Here is a 17274-nt window from a genome sequence, read left to right on the forward strand (position 1 = left end):
GGCCCCACTCTCTGCAACTAGAGAAAGTCCCCACACAGAAATGGAAACGTAGAGCAGACAAAAATTAATTAATTAATTATATTTAAAAGAGGTACCAACTTAGAGTTATAAAATAATTATCACAGGGATATAATGTATAGCATAGAGCATATAGTCAATAATATTGTAATAATGCATATGTGACAGTAATTAGACTTATAGTGGCAATTATTTTATAATGTGAAAAATATAGAAAAGCTATACTGTACATCTGAAACTAATATAATATTGTAAATCAGTTATATTTCACTAAAATGTGAAAAAATCTCACTGGCAATAAAAAATAAAATACAATATAAGTAAATAAAAACACAAAGGATGCTTTAAAAAAAAAAAAAAAACCTGGAGACTTACTACCTGATTTTAAGATTTACTATAAAGCTTCAGTAAGGAATATAGTGAAAGTAAATCAATGGTGAAAGTAAGTCAATAAGACAGATTAAAGAGTACAGAAACAGATCCTCCTATTGATTCTTTCTATAAAGATGCAAAGTCTATTTAAGGAAAAAAAGACAAATCTCAACACAAGTTGCTGAAATAACCGAACATCTATATGCAAAACAAAACAAAAAACTAAAGAAAAGAACACTGACTCTTTTGTTTATACCATAAATGAAAATGTAAATTCTAAAAATGTAAGACTTCAGCAAGGAGAAATCTTTTGATAAAATCTTTGGGCTAGGGAAAGATTTCTAAGAAGTATCAGCAAAAGCTCAACTATAAAAGAAAAAAAACTGATAAACTGAACTTTTTTAAACTTAAGAACTTCTGCTCTTCAAAAGACACTATGATGAGAATGAAAATACAAGCCACAGACTGACTGAAGATATTCACATAACTTATAAAGAACTTAGGCATGAAATACATAAGGAATTATTTAACTTATATGCAGAGTACATCATGAGAAAAGCTGGGCTTGAAGAAGCACAAGCTGGAATCAAGATTGCCGGGAGAAATATCAATAACCTCAGATATGCAAATAACACCACCCTTATGGCAGAAAGTGAAGAGGAACTAAAAAGCCTCTTGATGAAGGTGAAAGAGGAGAGTGAAAAAGTCGGCTTAAAGCTCAACATTCAGAAAACTGAGATCATGGCATCTGGTCCAATCACTTCAGGGGAAATATATGGGGAAACAGTGGAAACAGTGTCAGACTTTATTTTTTGGGGCTCCAAAATCACTGCAGATGGTGACTGCAGCCATGAAATTAAAAGCCACTTACTCCTTGGAAGGAAAGTTATGACCAACCTAGATAGCATATTTAGAAGAGAGACATTACTTTGCCAACAAAGGTCCGTCGAGTCAAGGCTATGGTTTTTCCAGTGTCATGTGTGGATCTGAGAGTTGGACTGTGAAGAAAGCTGAGCGCTGAAGAATTGATGCTTTTGAACTGTGGTGCTGGAGAAGACTCTTGAGAGTCCCTTGGACTGCAAGGAGATCCAACCAGTCCATTCTGAAGGAGATTGGCCATGGGATTTCTTTGGAAAGAATGATGCTGAAGCTGAAACTCCAGTACTTTGGCCACCTCATGTGAAGAGTTGACTCTTTGGAAAAGACTCTGATGCTGGGAGGGATTGGGGGCAGGAGGATAAAGGGACGACAAAGGATGAGATAGCTGGGTGGCATTACTGACTCGATGGACGTGAGTCTGAGTGAACTCCGGGAGTTGGTGATGGACAGGGAGGCCTCGCATGCTGCAATTCATAGGGTCAAAAATAGTCGGACACGACTGATTGACTGAACTGAACTGAACTGAATCATAAAGGGAATGACAGTTAATGAATTCTGGGTTTCTTCTTGAAATCTTTTTGAAATTAGACAGTGGTGGGGAGGTGATGGAATTCCAGTTGAGCTATTTCAAATCCTGATAGATGATGCTGTGAAAGTGCTGCACTCAATATGCCAACAAATTTGGAAAACTCAGCAGTGGCCACAGGACTGGAAAAGGTCAGTTTTCATTCCAATCCTAAAGAAAGGCAATGCCAAAGAATGCTCAAACTACCACAAAATTGCACTCATCTCACACACTAGTAAAGTAATGCTCAAAATTCTCCAAGCAATATGTGAACCGTGAACTTCCTGATGTTCAAGCTGGTTTTAGAAAAGGCAGAGGAACCAGAGATCAAATTGCCAACATCCGCTGGATCATCAAAAAAGCAAGAGAGTTCCAGAAAAACATCTATTTCTGCTTTATTGACTATGCCAAAGCCTTTGTGTGGATCACGATAAACTGTGGAAAATTCTGAAAGAGATGGGAATACCAGACCACCTGATGTGCCTCTTGAGAAATCTGTATGCAGGTCAGGAAGCAACAGTTAGAACTGGACATGGAACAACAGACTGGTTCCAAATCGGAAAAGGAGTATGTCAAGGCTGTATATTGTCACACTGCTTATTTAACTTATATGCAGAGTACATCATGAGAAACACTGGACTGGAAGAAGCACAAGCTGGAATCAAGATTGCTGGGAGAAATATCAATAACCTCAGATATGCAGATGACACCACCCTTATGGCAGAAAGTGAAGAGGAACTAAAAAGCCTCTTGATGAAAGTGAAAGAGGAGAGTGAAAAAGTCGGCTTAAAGCTCAACATTCAGAAAACTAAGATCATGGCATCTGATCCCATCACTTCATGGGAAATAGATGGGGAAACTGTGGAAGCAGTGTCAGACTTTATTTTTGGGGGCTCCAAAATCACTGCAGATGGTGACTGCAGCCATGAAATTAAAAGATGCTTACTCCTTGGAAGGAAAGTTATGACCAACCTAGATAGCATATTCAAAAGAGAGACATTACTTTGCCAACAAAGGTCCGTCTAGTCAAGGCTATGGTTTTTCCAGTGGTCATGTATGGATGTGAGAGTTGGACTATGAAGAAAGCTGAGCGCCAAAGAATCGATGCTTTTGAACTGTGGTGTTGGAGAAGACTCTTGAGAGTCCCTTGGACTGCAAAGAGATGCAACCAGTCCATTCTGAAGGAGATCAGCCCTGGGATTTCTTTGGAAGGAATGATGCTAAAGCTGAAACTCCAATACTTTGGCCACCTCTTGGGAAGAGTTGACTCATTGGAAAAGACTCTGATGCTGGGAGGGATTGGGGGCAGGAGGAGAAGGGGACGACAGAGGTTGAGATGGCTGGATGGCATCACTGACTCATTGGACGTGAGTGTGGGTGAACTCCAGGAGTTGGTGATGGACAGGGAGGCCTGGCGTGCTGCAATTCATGGGGTTGCAGAGTCGGACATGACTGAGCGACTGAACTGAACTGAATGGTTGCACAGCTATGTAATATATACTAAAGTTCACTGAATTTTATACTTTAAATGAATGAATTGTATGATATGTGAATGATTTCTTGATAAACTGTTCCTTAAAAGCTCTGTAATTCCATATTTATTTCATATTCATTTCCCTGGTGGCTCAGGTGGTAAAGAATCTGCCTGCAATGCAGAAGAACCAGATTTGATCTGTGGTTCTTGAAGATCCCATGGAGAAAGGAATGCTAGCCACTCCAGTTTTATTGCCTGGAGAAATCCATGGACTGAGGAGCCTGGTGGGCTACAGCCAATGGGGTCACAAAGAGTTAGACACGATTGACTGACTAACACTGTCACTTTTACTTTTTTAGTATATATAGCAGTATTTTCTAATTGTTAATAAACCATCATTTTAAAAAACTATGAAACTAAATATTGTATATAGTTCAAATGTAAGAATGTTTCATCATGTCAAATGTAAATAAATATAAATTTACATAATATATAAATGTTAAATACATTTATCAGCCTGATATAAACCATTGGCATATACTTTCAATGAAAATATAGTACTATTCAACATGGGGGATATATATAATGTTTTATAATAACTGTAAATGGTAAATAATCATTAAAATTTATAAAAATTAAAATGACATCAAAACAAGACAAAGTGAAAAGACTTTTTAAATGTAATTAAACTAAAAATGACTGAATTGCTTGCAGGATTGTTGGGGATTTTAAGTGAAATAATGTGCAGGGTTGTCTGACACAGTGCTTTCTACTTATAAATTCTGAACTTTCTTTAAAAGAATTAAATGTACTACTATCCAAATATAAAATGAATACTGTGTGTCAACTAGAGAAAAGTTAATTATAAATGAAGGAAAAGTAATGTTTAATTTTTTTAGAATGTACTGTCTTAAGAAAAAAGCTAGATGTTTCTGAGTTGAGTGTAGTTTTACATTCTTATAAAATTGTTTATTTTGCCCACCAGCAAAAATAAGTTCCTTCAGATTCTATATTGATTGTGTAGTAGGAAGGGTATATTTCTAAGTGAACTCCAATTATTTCAAACTGTGCCCTTTATCCTAACACTTATGAATATCTTTTTGAACATATCTATTTTTAGGCACAATCCAAATGTTGCTTTGCTCATGTACTTTCCATTTTGGTTTTTTGAGGATCTTTGGTTTGCTTTCATTATTATTATTTTTATCATTTGATTTCATCATGTATAAATTGAGATGGTAGTGCAGACCTCCCATTATCTATAGTAATAGTTTTAGATTTATAGTTCCCCCCCACCACTGGTTTGTAAAATCTTTGAATTAAAGTATGATCTACTCTTGCCTTAAAAAAAAATACGTTTTAAAAAGGGTAAAATATATGAAAAAACACTTCACCATAAAAGAAACAGCAGTTTCAAATAAGCAAAGGGCTAGATGTTCAATATCATTAATCATTAGAGAAATTCAAATTAAAACCACAATGAAAATTACTACATATCAATTAGAATGATTAATTTAAAAAAAAAAATAAAACATAACCATGCCAATTACACTCATTTCACATGCTACCAAGGTAATGCTCAAAATCCTTCAAGCTATGCTTCAAAAGTATGTGAACTGAGAACTTCCAGACATACAAGTTGAATTTAGAAAAGGAAGAGGCACTAGAGATCAAATTTGCCAAACTTCGTTGGGTCATAGAAAAGGAAAAGAATTCCAGAAAGCCAACTAGTTCTGCTTCATTGACTAAGCTAAAGCCTTTGACTGTGTGGATCACAACAAACTGTGGAAAATTCTTAAAGAGTTGAAAATACCAGATCATCTTACCTGCCTCCTGAGAAACCTGTATGCAGATCAAGATGCAACAGTCAGAACCAGAGATGGAACAATGGACTAGTTCTAAATTTAGAAAGGAGTACGTCAAGGATGTATTTTGTCACTCTGCTTATTTAACTTATACATAGAGTACATTATGCGAAATACCAGGCTGGTGAACCACAAGCTGAAATCCAGATTTCCTGGAGAAATATCAGTAACCTCAGATATGCAGATGACACCACCCTAATGGCAGAAATCAAAGAAGAACTAAAGTGCCTCTTGATGAAGGTGAAAGAAGAGAGTGAAAAAGCTGGCTTAAAACTCAACATTCAAAAAACTAAGATCATGGCATTTGATCCCATCACTTCATGACAGATAGATGGGGAAAAAACTTAGGTAATGGAGAAAATAATATTTACCTTTTTAAAGTGAATATGTTGGTTCTAAAACTCAAGTGAGATAAATATTGGGGATTTTTATGTTTTATTTTTATTCACTTTTTAACTTTTTTGTGATTGAATCTATGAAAATATATTTTCTTAAAATTTAAATTATTTGCTCTAATTTTTTGCATATTAAAGAAGGCTATATAGCCTGAGGGCTTCTTTAAGTGCTAAGTAACAATTGATAATTTGACGTTCTTGGAAAGTGATATGTGTTTGATAAAAGGTGGTGAGTATATCATCAGAACAGTTTACTTTTAGCACATCAACAATATTTATGCTCAGTCTTTGAATCCTATTGCTTGACTTCTGGACTTAAGAGATTTGAGGCATTAAAATATCCAGTCCATCTGTTACACTTGCATGGCCAAACTCAAAGTCTTCCAATTAGAACATATATATATATATTTAGGAGAAAACATGGTTACCACTTATTCATGCAAGTTGGGCTCCAAAACTGTGCAGATTTCATCTTTTTTGTTTTATTTAGCAATATTTGTGTAAGAACATATAACAAACTGTACAAATCTAATTCCAGATTAAGAAAATACACAAAAGTAAGTCAATCACTGGCCTACTTAACAGTCTCTTATTAGAAAGATCTGTTGGGCTCTTATTGGCTTAACCTAAATTAATGGTTTACTATATATGGACTGTCTCTATTACAATGATATGTTCCTCAATATATGTTGATATCTATCTATTTATCTATATGTAAATATATGTGTGTGTGTGTGTGTGTGTGTACATAAGGCTTCCCCGATGGTAAAAAATCCATCTGCAATGCAGGAGACATATGAGACATGGGTTCAACCCTTGGGTTGGAAAGATCCCTGGGAGGAGGCCATGGCAACCCACTCCAGTATTCTTGTTTGGAGAATCTCATGGACAGAACAGCCTGGTGAGCTGCAGTCCATAGGGTTGCAAAGAGCAGACGTGACTGAAGCAACTGAGCACACATACATATTTGTATATGCATATGTAAAAATATATATTTGAGCAAAGGAAAGTTTTTTTTTTTTTCCATCAAGGGAAAAAAATTGGTTTCTGACTCATCAGCTGCACAAAGGGAAATGATTCTTCTTTCCAAATGGTAAGAAATAGGAAACAAGTCTACAATTTGACTGCTTTTTTTTTTTTTTGAAATTTTCTTTTTTTTAATGATTCTTTTTTTAAAATTTATTATTATTATTATTATTTTTTACTTTACAATGAGGTACCATTTCACGCCAGTCAGAATGGCTGCGATCCAAAAGTCTACAAGCAATAAATGCTGGAGAAGGTGTGGAGAAAAGGGAAGCCTCTTACACTATTGGTGGGAATGCAAACTAGTACAGCCACTATGGAGAACAGTGTGGAGATTCCTTAAAAAACTGGAAATAGAACTGCCATACGACCAGCAGTCCCATTGCTGGGCATACACACTGAGGAAACCAGAATTGACTGCTTTTTCTAATAGAGACTTGTTTTTTTCTTGTGGGGGTCATCTGTTCTAATATGTAGCCCTTTAACTTACTCATGGAATTTGGAAAATTCTTGTGATTCTGTTGTATATATATTTGTTCTTTGCTATTGTTTGATCATGTTTATTTTGATTTGATTTTCTTTCTGTCTCCCTCCCAATGCCTCTCTCTCTTCAGTCAGACCATTGTGAAGATTAGATTTCTGGAAAGCTAGCAAAGACTGACATGCTTTCTTAACCTTCTTTACCACCTTCTGTACTCTAGAAAGATTTTATTCTGAGGGAGATATGTAGTTAATAGTCACCAATTGTGCTTCTTAACCCACTACAAGAAATTAGCTTAAATAGCCAAGTTGCAACATACTACTGCTTCTTTTAAGGACCATGAGTTTCACAGATGGCACTTGGAAGTATGCCATGTATCTCGTTCATCCTGGGCACACAGGAAAGTAGACGAGTAACAGCTCCTCTAAGACGTATATCCACGTTTGCATGAATAACGATTACTTGTGCTTCAAAACATTGCTTCCTATCTCAGTTGCCTAAAAGATGACAGTCACGTCAAGGATATAGCTACTATTCAGTAATGAAGAGAAACAGAAAAGCTTGGAATGTGGTGGAAATGCTTTCTTCCTTGGGGATTTTGTGAGCAATTTAGCATATATTTGTGGGGCATCTATTACATGTGAGGCTCAGCACAGGGAACTTAGGGATGAATAAAAATCACCCTGTCTTCAAGAAACAGCATAGGAGAATGAAAGCTACTAAGAACATCCTTTTTAGTGTCCTTCTAGATTCCAGAGGCAGACTGTGAGCTTTTTTTTTTTTTTTGGCTACCCACAAATGTAGTATTATTAAATCTCTAAATCATCAAAACTGTAAAATCAGAAGGGGCAAATGTGGGTAAACAAGGTCAATCCTTTTATCATCATAACTGTGGCAACAGGGAGCTACACCTAACAACATATTTGCTGGTAGGGCCAGCTCAAATGCCAGCACCTCATGAGAATATATTTTCCCACAAATAGGTGATATCAGGTTACTGCTTGCAGTAACCCTAAGATCCTGATAACATACACAAGAGTTATCAATCCAAGAACAGTGTCTCACTCTTAAACATATTTCATATCTTATAAAGTTTTGGGGCTTATTTGAATAAATCTACAATACATGCCATTTTCTTGAAATTCATATATGTCCAAATGAAATGTTAAATATATTCTCTAATGATTTGAGCTTAAATATTATTACAGTTTCTCATATATTGACTTTAAATTGATTTTTTTTTTTTTACCTATCAGATCCCTAAGTCAATGACTAATGACTGCATGACTATTCATACAGTAACCAAAATTTCCAAGACATTCTAAATTTCAAAGTTTATTTCCTAGTAGCCTTAAAAACCATAACAGTGTCCCAGGAAGTCTCAGTTTTTCAAATCAAAGTTACATCTCTTGGATTGCATCTGGCACCCAGAAGTAATACAAAAACATTATTTATCAGATTTTATGGCCTGATTTGGAGCTTGAAAAATATATTCACACACACTATTCATATTCAGGAAATGGGAAAATACACAAAGTTAGGAAGTGAGGATAATGATAATAATATCCACAAACCTTTGTCAGACCATATGTGGTTCTTGGTTTAATGATCTCGTAAATGAGAAACATGTTTTGAACTACTTAAAATTGTTTTTGTTGTTTTAGTCGCTAAGTTGTATCTGACTCTTTGCAACTCCATGGACTGTAGCCCACCAGGCTCCTCTGTCTCTGGGATTTACTAGGCAAGAATACTGGAATGGGTTGCCATTTTCCTTCTCCAGGAGATCTTCCCGACCCAGGAATAGAAGCCATGTCTACTGAATTGGCAGGTGGATTCTTTACTGCTGAGCCACCAGGGGAGCCCCTACTTGAAATTAGAAGATGGTGGCTCAGATGGTAAAGAATCTGTCTGTAATTAGGAGACCTGGGTTTGAACCCTGGGTTGGGAAGATCCCCTGAAGAAAGAAATGGCTACCCACTCCAGTATTCTTGCCTGGAGAATTCCATGGACAGAGTAGCCTGGCAGGCTACAGTCCATGGGGTAGCAAAGAGTCAGACATGACTGAGCAACTAACACTTTCACTTCACTTTCAATTTGCTATTAGTGTAATGATTTAGCATTTTAAATTTTCCAAAAAGATTATTAATTAATTTCTTTTGAGGTGAGGTAGAAGGAAATAGGTAGAAGTTTCAAAACTAGTCTTATCCAAGTGTTTTTCTTATTTTTGTCAACTTTATAAATTGCATCTGTGTCTTTTTGCTAATTGGACTGTGAGTCAACTGAAAGATAGAAAAGCTCTTCAAGGTAGAAATTTGATATACTTTGAGTCATTAGGAAATTAATGTTTATTCTAAATTGTAATCCTCTAAGATTTATTATCTTATTTTGTTTTGTGGGGATTAATAACAAGAGGATATAGTCATACCTAATCTGCAAATTGTACATAAGCTCTATCTGGAAACATTCTGTTGAAACATTCAATGAAAAGTCTACATAAAGTAGGTTTTTTTTTTTAATCACTCTGCATGTATGATTTTCCTTTTTAAATATATGTGTGTGCACATGTGTGTATATAATTCAGCTACTTTTTTTTTAAAGCTTGAGTCTTATCCACAGTCATGAGATGAGCTCTGTAGACCTGTGTAAGATTCTGAATGTCAATATATATGAGAGTAAAAGAGTGCTATACCTCAGAGTAGCAGTTATTGAAAAGAACTATAAACCTTTGAGATCCAAATCTCTTGCTGCCCTGACTATAGTACTGAACTTTAAAAGTGTAAAATGTGTTTCAGAGGATAACTTATTGAGTTCTCAGCATAGATTTGCCTTCTGCTCATGTAAGTCTATTGGAATCTCCCTTTCCTAAGGCTTTGAACTCGACATTCCTGCCTCAGCAACAGAGGATAAAAGCCATGGTGTAATGGATAAGCCACACAAGTAAGAAATACTGATGTGGACTACATGCTTCCAAAGAAGAATTGAGCTTCCGGAGAATCTGTGTCAGATATTGTTAATGTCTAAGATGTTAAGAGGTGAGTACTTTGGTGCTTATTGTTGTTGGGGTGAGTGTATGTGTTGGAAAGAATATTATCATGCTCTGTATAAGAAGCTGAGATGATTTTTATAAGAAAGTTAACCTTTCAGAAATGTTGAGCCATCAAAATAATAGTGAAAACTTGAAGAACACAGCTAAAAGGATTATCTTCTTAGCTTGAAGAAAGTAGGCTTTTGCAATAGGAAATCACCATAGGAGGGAGCAAGAGGAGGGAGTGAGAGTAAAGGGACTATCATTTATTGAGCTTTGTCAAGTACCAAGAGCTTTACATATGCTATCTCATTTAATCCTCATAACAATCTAACAGTCTACATACTATGACCATCTCTACTTTACACATAGAAAACAGTCTTGAACAGATTACTTGACTTGCCTAAGGTCATGTAATTATTAAATTCTGGGTTGTGTTTTAGGTCCAGGTCTCTCTGACTTGTAACACTGAATTTAAATAGGAATAAATATCTAAGAGAAAACTATGCCTTTATCATTTCATGGTTTGCTCATGAAGAATTGTACCTCTACTTAATTTTAGTTTTCCAGGAAAGTTTTTCACATAGTATATTCAAAAACTGCTTCAGCAATTCAAATATATGCAACCAAAGAAAAGCTAGCACTACAGAAAGAAGCAATCATTCTCAGTAGTGAAAAAGCCATGACTATGACTTTTTCCTTTTTTCTTCTGAATTTTTTCCATAGATTATGTAAATAGAAACCAAATTTTCCAGAGCAAATATGTCCTTTTGTGTGTAGAAATTAAGACTTCCACTCTGAGATATTTTTATTTAGCTAAAGCAACAGTGCAGTTTGTTCTGACTGAATCTAGATTTGTGTCACATACTTTTGGACACTTGATCAGTCTAATGAATTTAAAGCTCTTTTATTTTTATAATTTATAAATGTTTATGTAGTTTCAGAGAGGTGGAAATATTTGTCTATTTTAAATTACAACCTTTTAGAACTTTTTCCACATGTATTCATTAACTTTTAATTGCATCTTTAATAATATTTTCAGAATTTATTAAGTATGCCAAAGTTATAGACAACTATGGTATACGGGCAAGATATTTTTATTTGAAGACAGAATTTGAATGGAAAGTTCTCCCTCTTATTTACCATGTAACTTCGAGTAATTCATTTAATCTATCTGAGTCTCAATTTTCTCATTTGTAATACAGGAATAATAATCACTACCTCATGTAGTTGTGAGAATAATTTGAGGTAATAAATGTAAATGTACTTTGTAGATAATAAACTTCTATGGCAGTGCCAGGGTTAAAGGAATCAGATGAACACTATAGGAACAGTTATCACCAGCTAGTTGGTAACATTTTCTCTTTGTTGCTCCCAAAAAGTCCAAGATATGAATATCCCTGAGAAAGAATAGCATGCCCTTCAGCTGGATCACATTTCTTGACTTTCCTACTTATTGATCCAGGATCTATTCAGTAGTTGCCAATAAACTAGCAGGAAGATTTTCAATATGTATGGAAGAATTGCCTCCTAGGTTATCTTCTTCATGTAAAGTGATTGTTCCTCTAGGAGAATCCTGGCTAACAATGCATATTAATATCTTGATTCAGGGAAATAAAGGGAAATTTGAGGATGGACAGTAGTTTCATAACAAAACTTAAACACCATTGCAATGAAGAATGGCCCTAGCCTGGAAGAAAGGGACCAGAATTCCAATTTTGGTGTTGCTACTAATTTCATAACCTAAGGCAAGTACCTTTCCATCGTGGATTCAAAGCTCCTCTCTACACAGTGATGAACCAGATTAGCTCTAAAGTTTATTTCAACATTGATATTCTGTGATCCTATTTTTAATTAGAATAAAAATATTGAAATTGTATAGATTTTAGGATGCATTTATTCCTCAAAAGGAAAAGAACAATTACACAAACTGTTTCTGCATTGTTATAATAAACATTCAATTGCATTAGTAGATTTATTGGGGTATAATTAATGCAAACTTTTACATTTTAAAAGTATCTTAATACATAACATCTCATTTGAGCCTCAAAATAATGGCATTTCATGATTTATTCTCACATAATAAATTCAGAAAATGAGCCTCAGAAGTTTGCACAAAATCAGATAGCTATTAGAGGAGGGCATGGCAACCCACCCAAGTACGCTTGTCTGGAGATCCCCATGGACAAAGGAGCCTGGGGTTGCAAAGAATTGAATACGACTGAGCGACTGAGCACAGCACACATATAGCTATTATATGACAGATCCAGAAATCCAACTCTGGTCTGTCTGTCTCTAAGTCAAATCTTTTTTCACTACACCAAGCTGTCTCAGGTCAGTTCAGTTGCTCAGTCATGTCTGACTATCTGCGATCCCATGGAATGCAGCACACCAGACTTCCCTGTCCATAAACAATTCCCGGAGCTTGCTCAAACTCATGTCCAACGAGGTGATGATGCCATCCAGCCATCTCATCCTCTGTCGTCCCCTTCTCCTCCTGCCTTCAACCATTCCCAGCATCAGAGTCTTTTCAAATGAGTCAGTTCTTCCCATTAGGTGGCCAAAGTATTGGAGGGTAGCTTTAGCATCAGTCCTTCCAATGAATACCCAAGACTGATTTTACTCAGAATTGACTGGTTTGATCTCCTTGCAGTCCAAAGAACTCTCTAGAGTCTTTTCCAACACCAGAGTTCAAAAGCATCAATTCTTTGGTGCTCAGCTTTCTTTATAGTCCAACTCTCATACCCATAAATGACTACTGGAAAAGCCACAGCTTTGACTAGACGGACCTTTGTTAGCAAAGTAATGTATCTTCTTTTTAATATGCTGTCTTGTTTGGTCATATCTTTTCTTCCAAGGACCAAGGATCTTTTAATTTCATGGCTGCAGTCACCATCTGCAGTGATTTTGGAGCCCCTCAAAAATACAGTCTGTCACTTTTTCCTTTGTTTCACCATTTGTTTGACATGAAATGATGGGACCAGATGCCATGATCTTAGATTTTTAAGTGATGAGCTTTAAGTGATCATTTTCACTCTCCTCTTTCACTTTTATCAAGAGGCTCTTAGTTCTTCTTCGCCTTCTGCCATAAGGGTGGTGTCACCTGTGTATCTGATGGTATTGATATTTCTCCCAGCAATCTTGATTCCAGCTTGTGCTTCATCCAGCCCAGTATTTTGCATGATCTACTCTGCATGTAAGTTAAATAAGCAGGGTGACAACATACAGTCTTGACATACTCCTTTCTCAATTTGGAACCAGCCTTTTGTTCCATGTCCAGTTCTAACTGTTGCTTCTTAACCTGCAAACAGATTTCTCAGGAGGCAGGTAAGGTGGTCTGGAATTCCCATCTCTTTAAGAATTTTCCACACTTTGTTGTGATCCACACAAAGGCTTTGGCATAGTCAATAAAGCAGAAGTAGATGTTTCTTCTGAAATTCTCTTGCTTTTTTGATGATTCAATGGATGTTGGCAGTTTGATCTCTGGTTCCTCTGCCTTTTCTAAATCCAGCTTTAACATCTGGAAATTCATGGTTCATGTATTGCTGAAGCCTGGCTTGGAGAATTTTTAGCATTACTTTGCTAGCATGTGAGATGAATGCAATTGTAGGGTAGTTTGAAGATTCTTTAGCATTGCCTTTCTTTGGGATTGCAATGACAACTATTGACCTTTTACACTCCTGTGGACACTGCTGAGTTTTCCAAATTTGCTGGCATGTTAACATGTCCAGCACTTTAACAGCCTCAGCTTTTAGGATTTGAAATAGCTCAATTGGAATCACATCACCTCCACTAGCTTTCTTTGTAGTGATGCTTCCTAAGGCTCACTTGACTTTGCATTCCAGGATGTATAGCTATATGTGAGTGATCACACCATCATGGTTATCTGGGTCATGAAGATCTTTTTTGTACAGTTCTGTGTATTCTTGCAATCGCTTCTTAGTATCTTCTACTTCTGTTAGGTCCATATCATTTCTGTCCTTTATTGTGCCCATCTTTGCATGAAATGTTCCCTTGGTATCTCTAATTTTCTTGAAGCAATCTCTAGTCTTTCCCATTCTGTTGTTTCCCTGTATTTCTTTGCATTGGTCACTGAGGAAAACTTTCTTATCTCTCCTTCCTAATCTTTGAAACTCTGCATTCAGATGGGTATAGCTTTCCTTTTCTCCTTTGTCTTTAGCTTCTCTTTTCACAGCTATTTGTAAGGCCTCCTCAGACAACCATTTGGCCTTTTTGCATTTTTTTTTTCCTTTGGGATGGTCTTGATCACAGTCTCCTGTACAATGTCATGAACCTCCATCCACAGTTTTTCAGACACTTTGTCTATCAGATCTAATCCCTTGAATTTATTTGTCACCTTCATTGTATAATCCTAAGGGATTTGATTTAGGTCATACCTGAATGGTCTAGTGGTTTTGCATACTTTCTGCCCAAGCTATCTAGGTGATTTTATCTAGGCTTCAAATAAGTGAAACTCATCTACACAATTAATTTGCATAATGGCAACAGAAAAAAAAGCTTACTAACATCATAAATGCAGAATATTTATATTTTCCATCTTTCCCATATAAAATTTAATGTTAAGTGTCCTCTATATTTATTTAGAGTTGGAAATAATTATTTATGTTTTCACTCTTGTTTTAACTTCTGTAACACTGACTTTCCCTATCTTTGGAGAGGACATGCTCATACATATATTTGTGAAAAAGCAACTACTTTAATGTTTAATTACGGGTACAAATCTGTCCTCCGAGCTAGGCAAAACACTTATGAAAGATTAAAGATTAAAATTATTTATCAAGTTAAAAAATGATACAAATTATCTTATCTACAAAACAGAAACATACTCACAGTCTTAGAGAATGAATTTATGGTGACCAGAGGGGAAGGGTGTGGGGGAGGGTCAGACTGAGAGTTTGTGATGAATATGTACATACTGCTATATGCAAAATAGATAACCAACAAGGACCTACTGTATAGCATAGGGAACTCTACTAAATAGAACACTACTAAGTATTCTGTAATAACCTAAATGGGAAAAGAATTTGAAGATATAGAAAAAAAAAATAGAAACCTTGATGAAATCTAGCAAGAATAAAAAATGTGTTAAAAAAGTGGTTACTGTTTTACAGATAGTAAAATTAAAATATTTATACATTTTATATATTTTTAAAAAAAATATTAACATTTGAAGCTGAATTTGCTAACCACATTCAATCACTTTATGATCACTGGACAAAATGGGTATTTAAATATAATATTTAGAGCTCTCACTTTCAGGCGTCCAACAGAGAGAGAAAAAATAAAAAAATGTATATGAGAAAATATCCATTTATTTAAGGATTATCTATCACATTCATTCCATTAGTATAGATCTTTGTGGCAACTACTGTACTCCTTACTTTAACTTTTACATGCTTCTTTCATCTGTTTCCCCCACAATAAATATAATTGCAGGCTTTAAGGAATTTAAAGCAAGTTATCTCTGTCAATGAGTAGAGTGACTCTTTGATATCATAGCAACAAGTGCCACCAATAGAGAGTTTATGTTGTACGGCAGGAAGAATATTTCCTGTAAATTTCTTGGTTCTATTGACTGGTCCAGTAATTACATTGATATAAGACATATTAACAAGAGAAAAACAAATTTAATTATATATGCATGAGAGTCCCATACAAACATAGGACCCAAAAGCAAGTGTGGCTGTTGAGGCTTATATACCATCCAGAGCTAAGGAATGGGTCAGGGGCCTAGAGCTTCAAAGGGGAGGAGGGTAATTTACAGGACAGTAAGAAAAACAAACGTTTGGTAATTAGATACTTGTCTATACATACAAACAAAACTTACCTCTTGCAATAGCTCTTTCTCTGAGCCAGCCTCTTAATTGAATTAATTTAGATAGTTAAGAAACAAGTAAAAGCTTTTCATCATTTCATGGCAAATAGATGGGGAAACAATGGAAACAGTGAGAGACTTTAATTTGGGGGGCTCCAAAATCACTGTAGGTGGTAACTACAGCCACAAAATTAAAAGACACTTGCTCCTTGGAAGAAAAGCTATGACCAACCTAGACAGCATATTAAAAAGCAGAAACAGCCAGTCAGAATGGCTGTGATCCAAAAGTCTACAAGCAATAAATGCTGGAGAGGGTGTGGAGAAAAGGGAACCCTCTTACACTGTTGGTGGGAATGCAAACTAGTACAGCCACTATGGAGAACAGTGTGGAGATGCCTTAAAAAACTGGAAATAGAACTGCCTTATGATCCAGCAATCCCACTGCTGGGCATACATACTGACGAAACCAGAAGGGAAAGAGACACATGTACCCCAATGTTCATTGCAGCACTGCTTATAATAGCCAGGACATGGAAGCCACCTAGATGTCCATCAGCAGATGAATGGATAAGAAAGCTGTGGTACATATACACAATGGAGTATTACTCAGCCATTAAAAATAATACATTTGAATCAGTTCTAATGAGGTGCATGAAACTGGAGCCTATTATACAGAGTGAAGTAAGCCAGAAAGAAAAACACCAATACAGTATACTAATGCATATATATGGAATTTAGAAAGATGGTAACAATAACCCTGTATATGAGACAGCAAAAGAGACACAGATGTATAGAACAGTCTTTTGGACTCTGTGGGAGAGGGGGAGGGTGGGAAGATTTGAGAGAATGGCATTGAAATACGTATAATATCATATATGGAATGAGTCGCCAGTCCAGGTTCGATGCACAATACTGGATGCTTGGGGCTGCTGCACTGGGACAACCCAGAGGGATGGTATGGGGATGGAAGAGGGAGGAGAGTTCAGGATGGGGAACACATGTATACCCGTGACAGATTCATTTCGATATTTGGCAAAACCAATACAATATTGTAAAGTTTAAAAATAAAATAAAATTTAAAAAAATAAAAAGCAGAAACATTACTTTGCCAACAAAGGTCTGTCTCATCAAAGCTATGGTTTTTCCAGTAGTCATGTATGGATGTGAGAGTTGGACTATAAAGAAAGCTGAGGACCATAGAATTGATGTTTTTGAACTGTGGTGTTGGAGAAGATTCTAGAGAGTCCCTTGGACTCCAAATAGAGCCAATCAGTTTATCGTAAAGGAAATCAGTCCTGAATATTCATTGGAAGGACTGATGCTGAAGCTGAACCTCCA

General features: G+C 36.0%; 1 long non-coding RNA gene across 1 annotated transcript in view; it reads left to right on the forward strand.

Moving 5' to 3' along the window:
• Window positions 1-11979, forward strand: part of LOC147340263 (uncharacterized) — a 430014-nt gene extending 418035 nt beyond the window's left edge. The window contains exons 2-3 of the long non-coding RNA XR_015159925.1: window positions 9943-10107; window positions 11711-11979. This is a non-coding gene — a long non-coding RNA (uncharacterized LOC147340263). The remainder of the gene's footprint in view (window positions 1-9942; window positions 10108-11710) is intronic.
• Window positions 11980-17274: the final 5295 nt, after the last annotated feature.

The sequence above is a fragment of the Bos grunniens genome, chromosome X (genome assembly GCF_055505025.1).
Source record: "Bos grunniens cultivar Pamir isolate PY7600 chromosome X, Bosgru_T2T1.0, whole genome shotgun sequence".
NCBI lineage: Eukaryota > Metazoa > Chordata > Mammalia > Artiodactyla > Bovidae > Bos > Bos grunniens.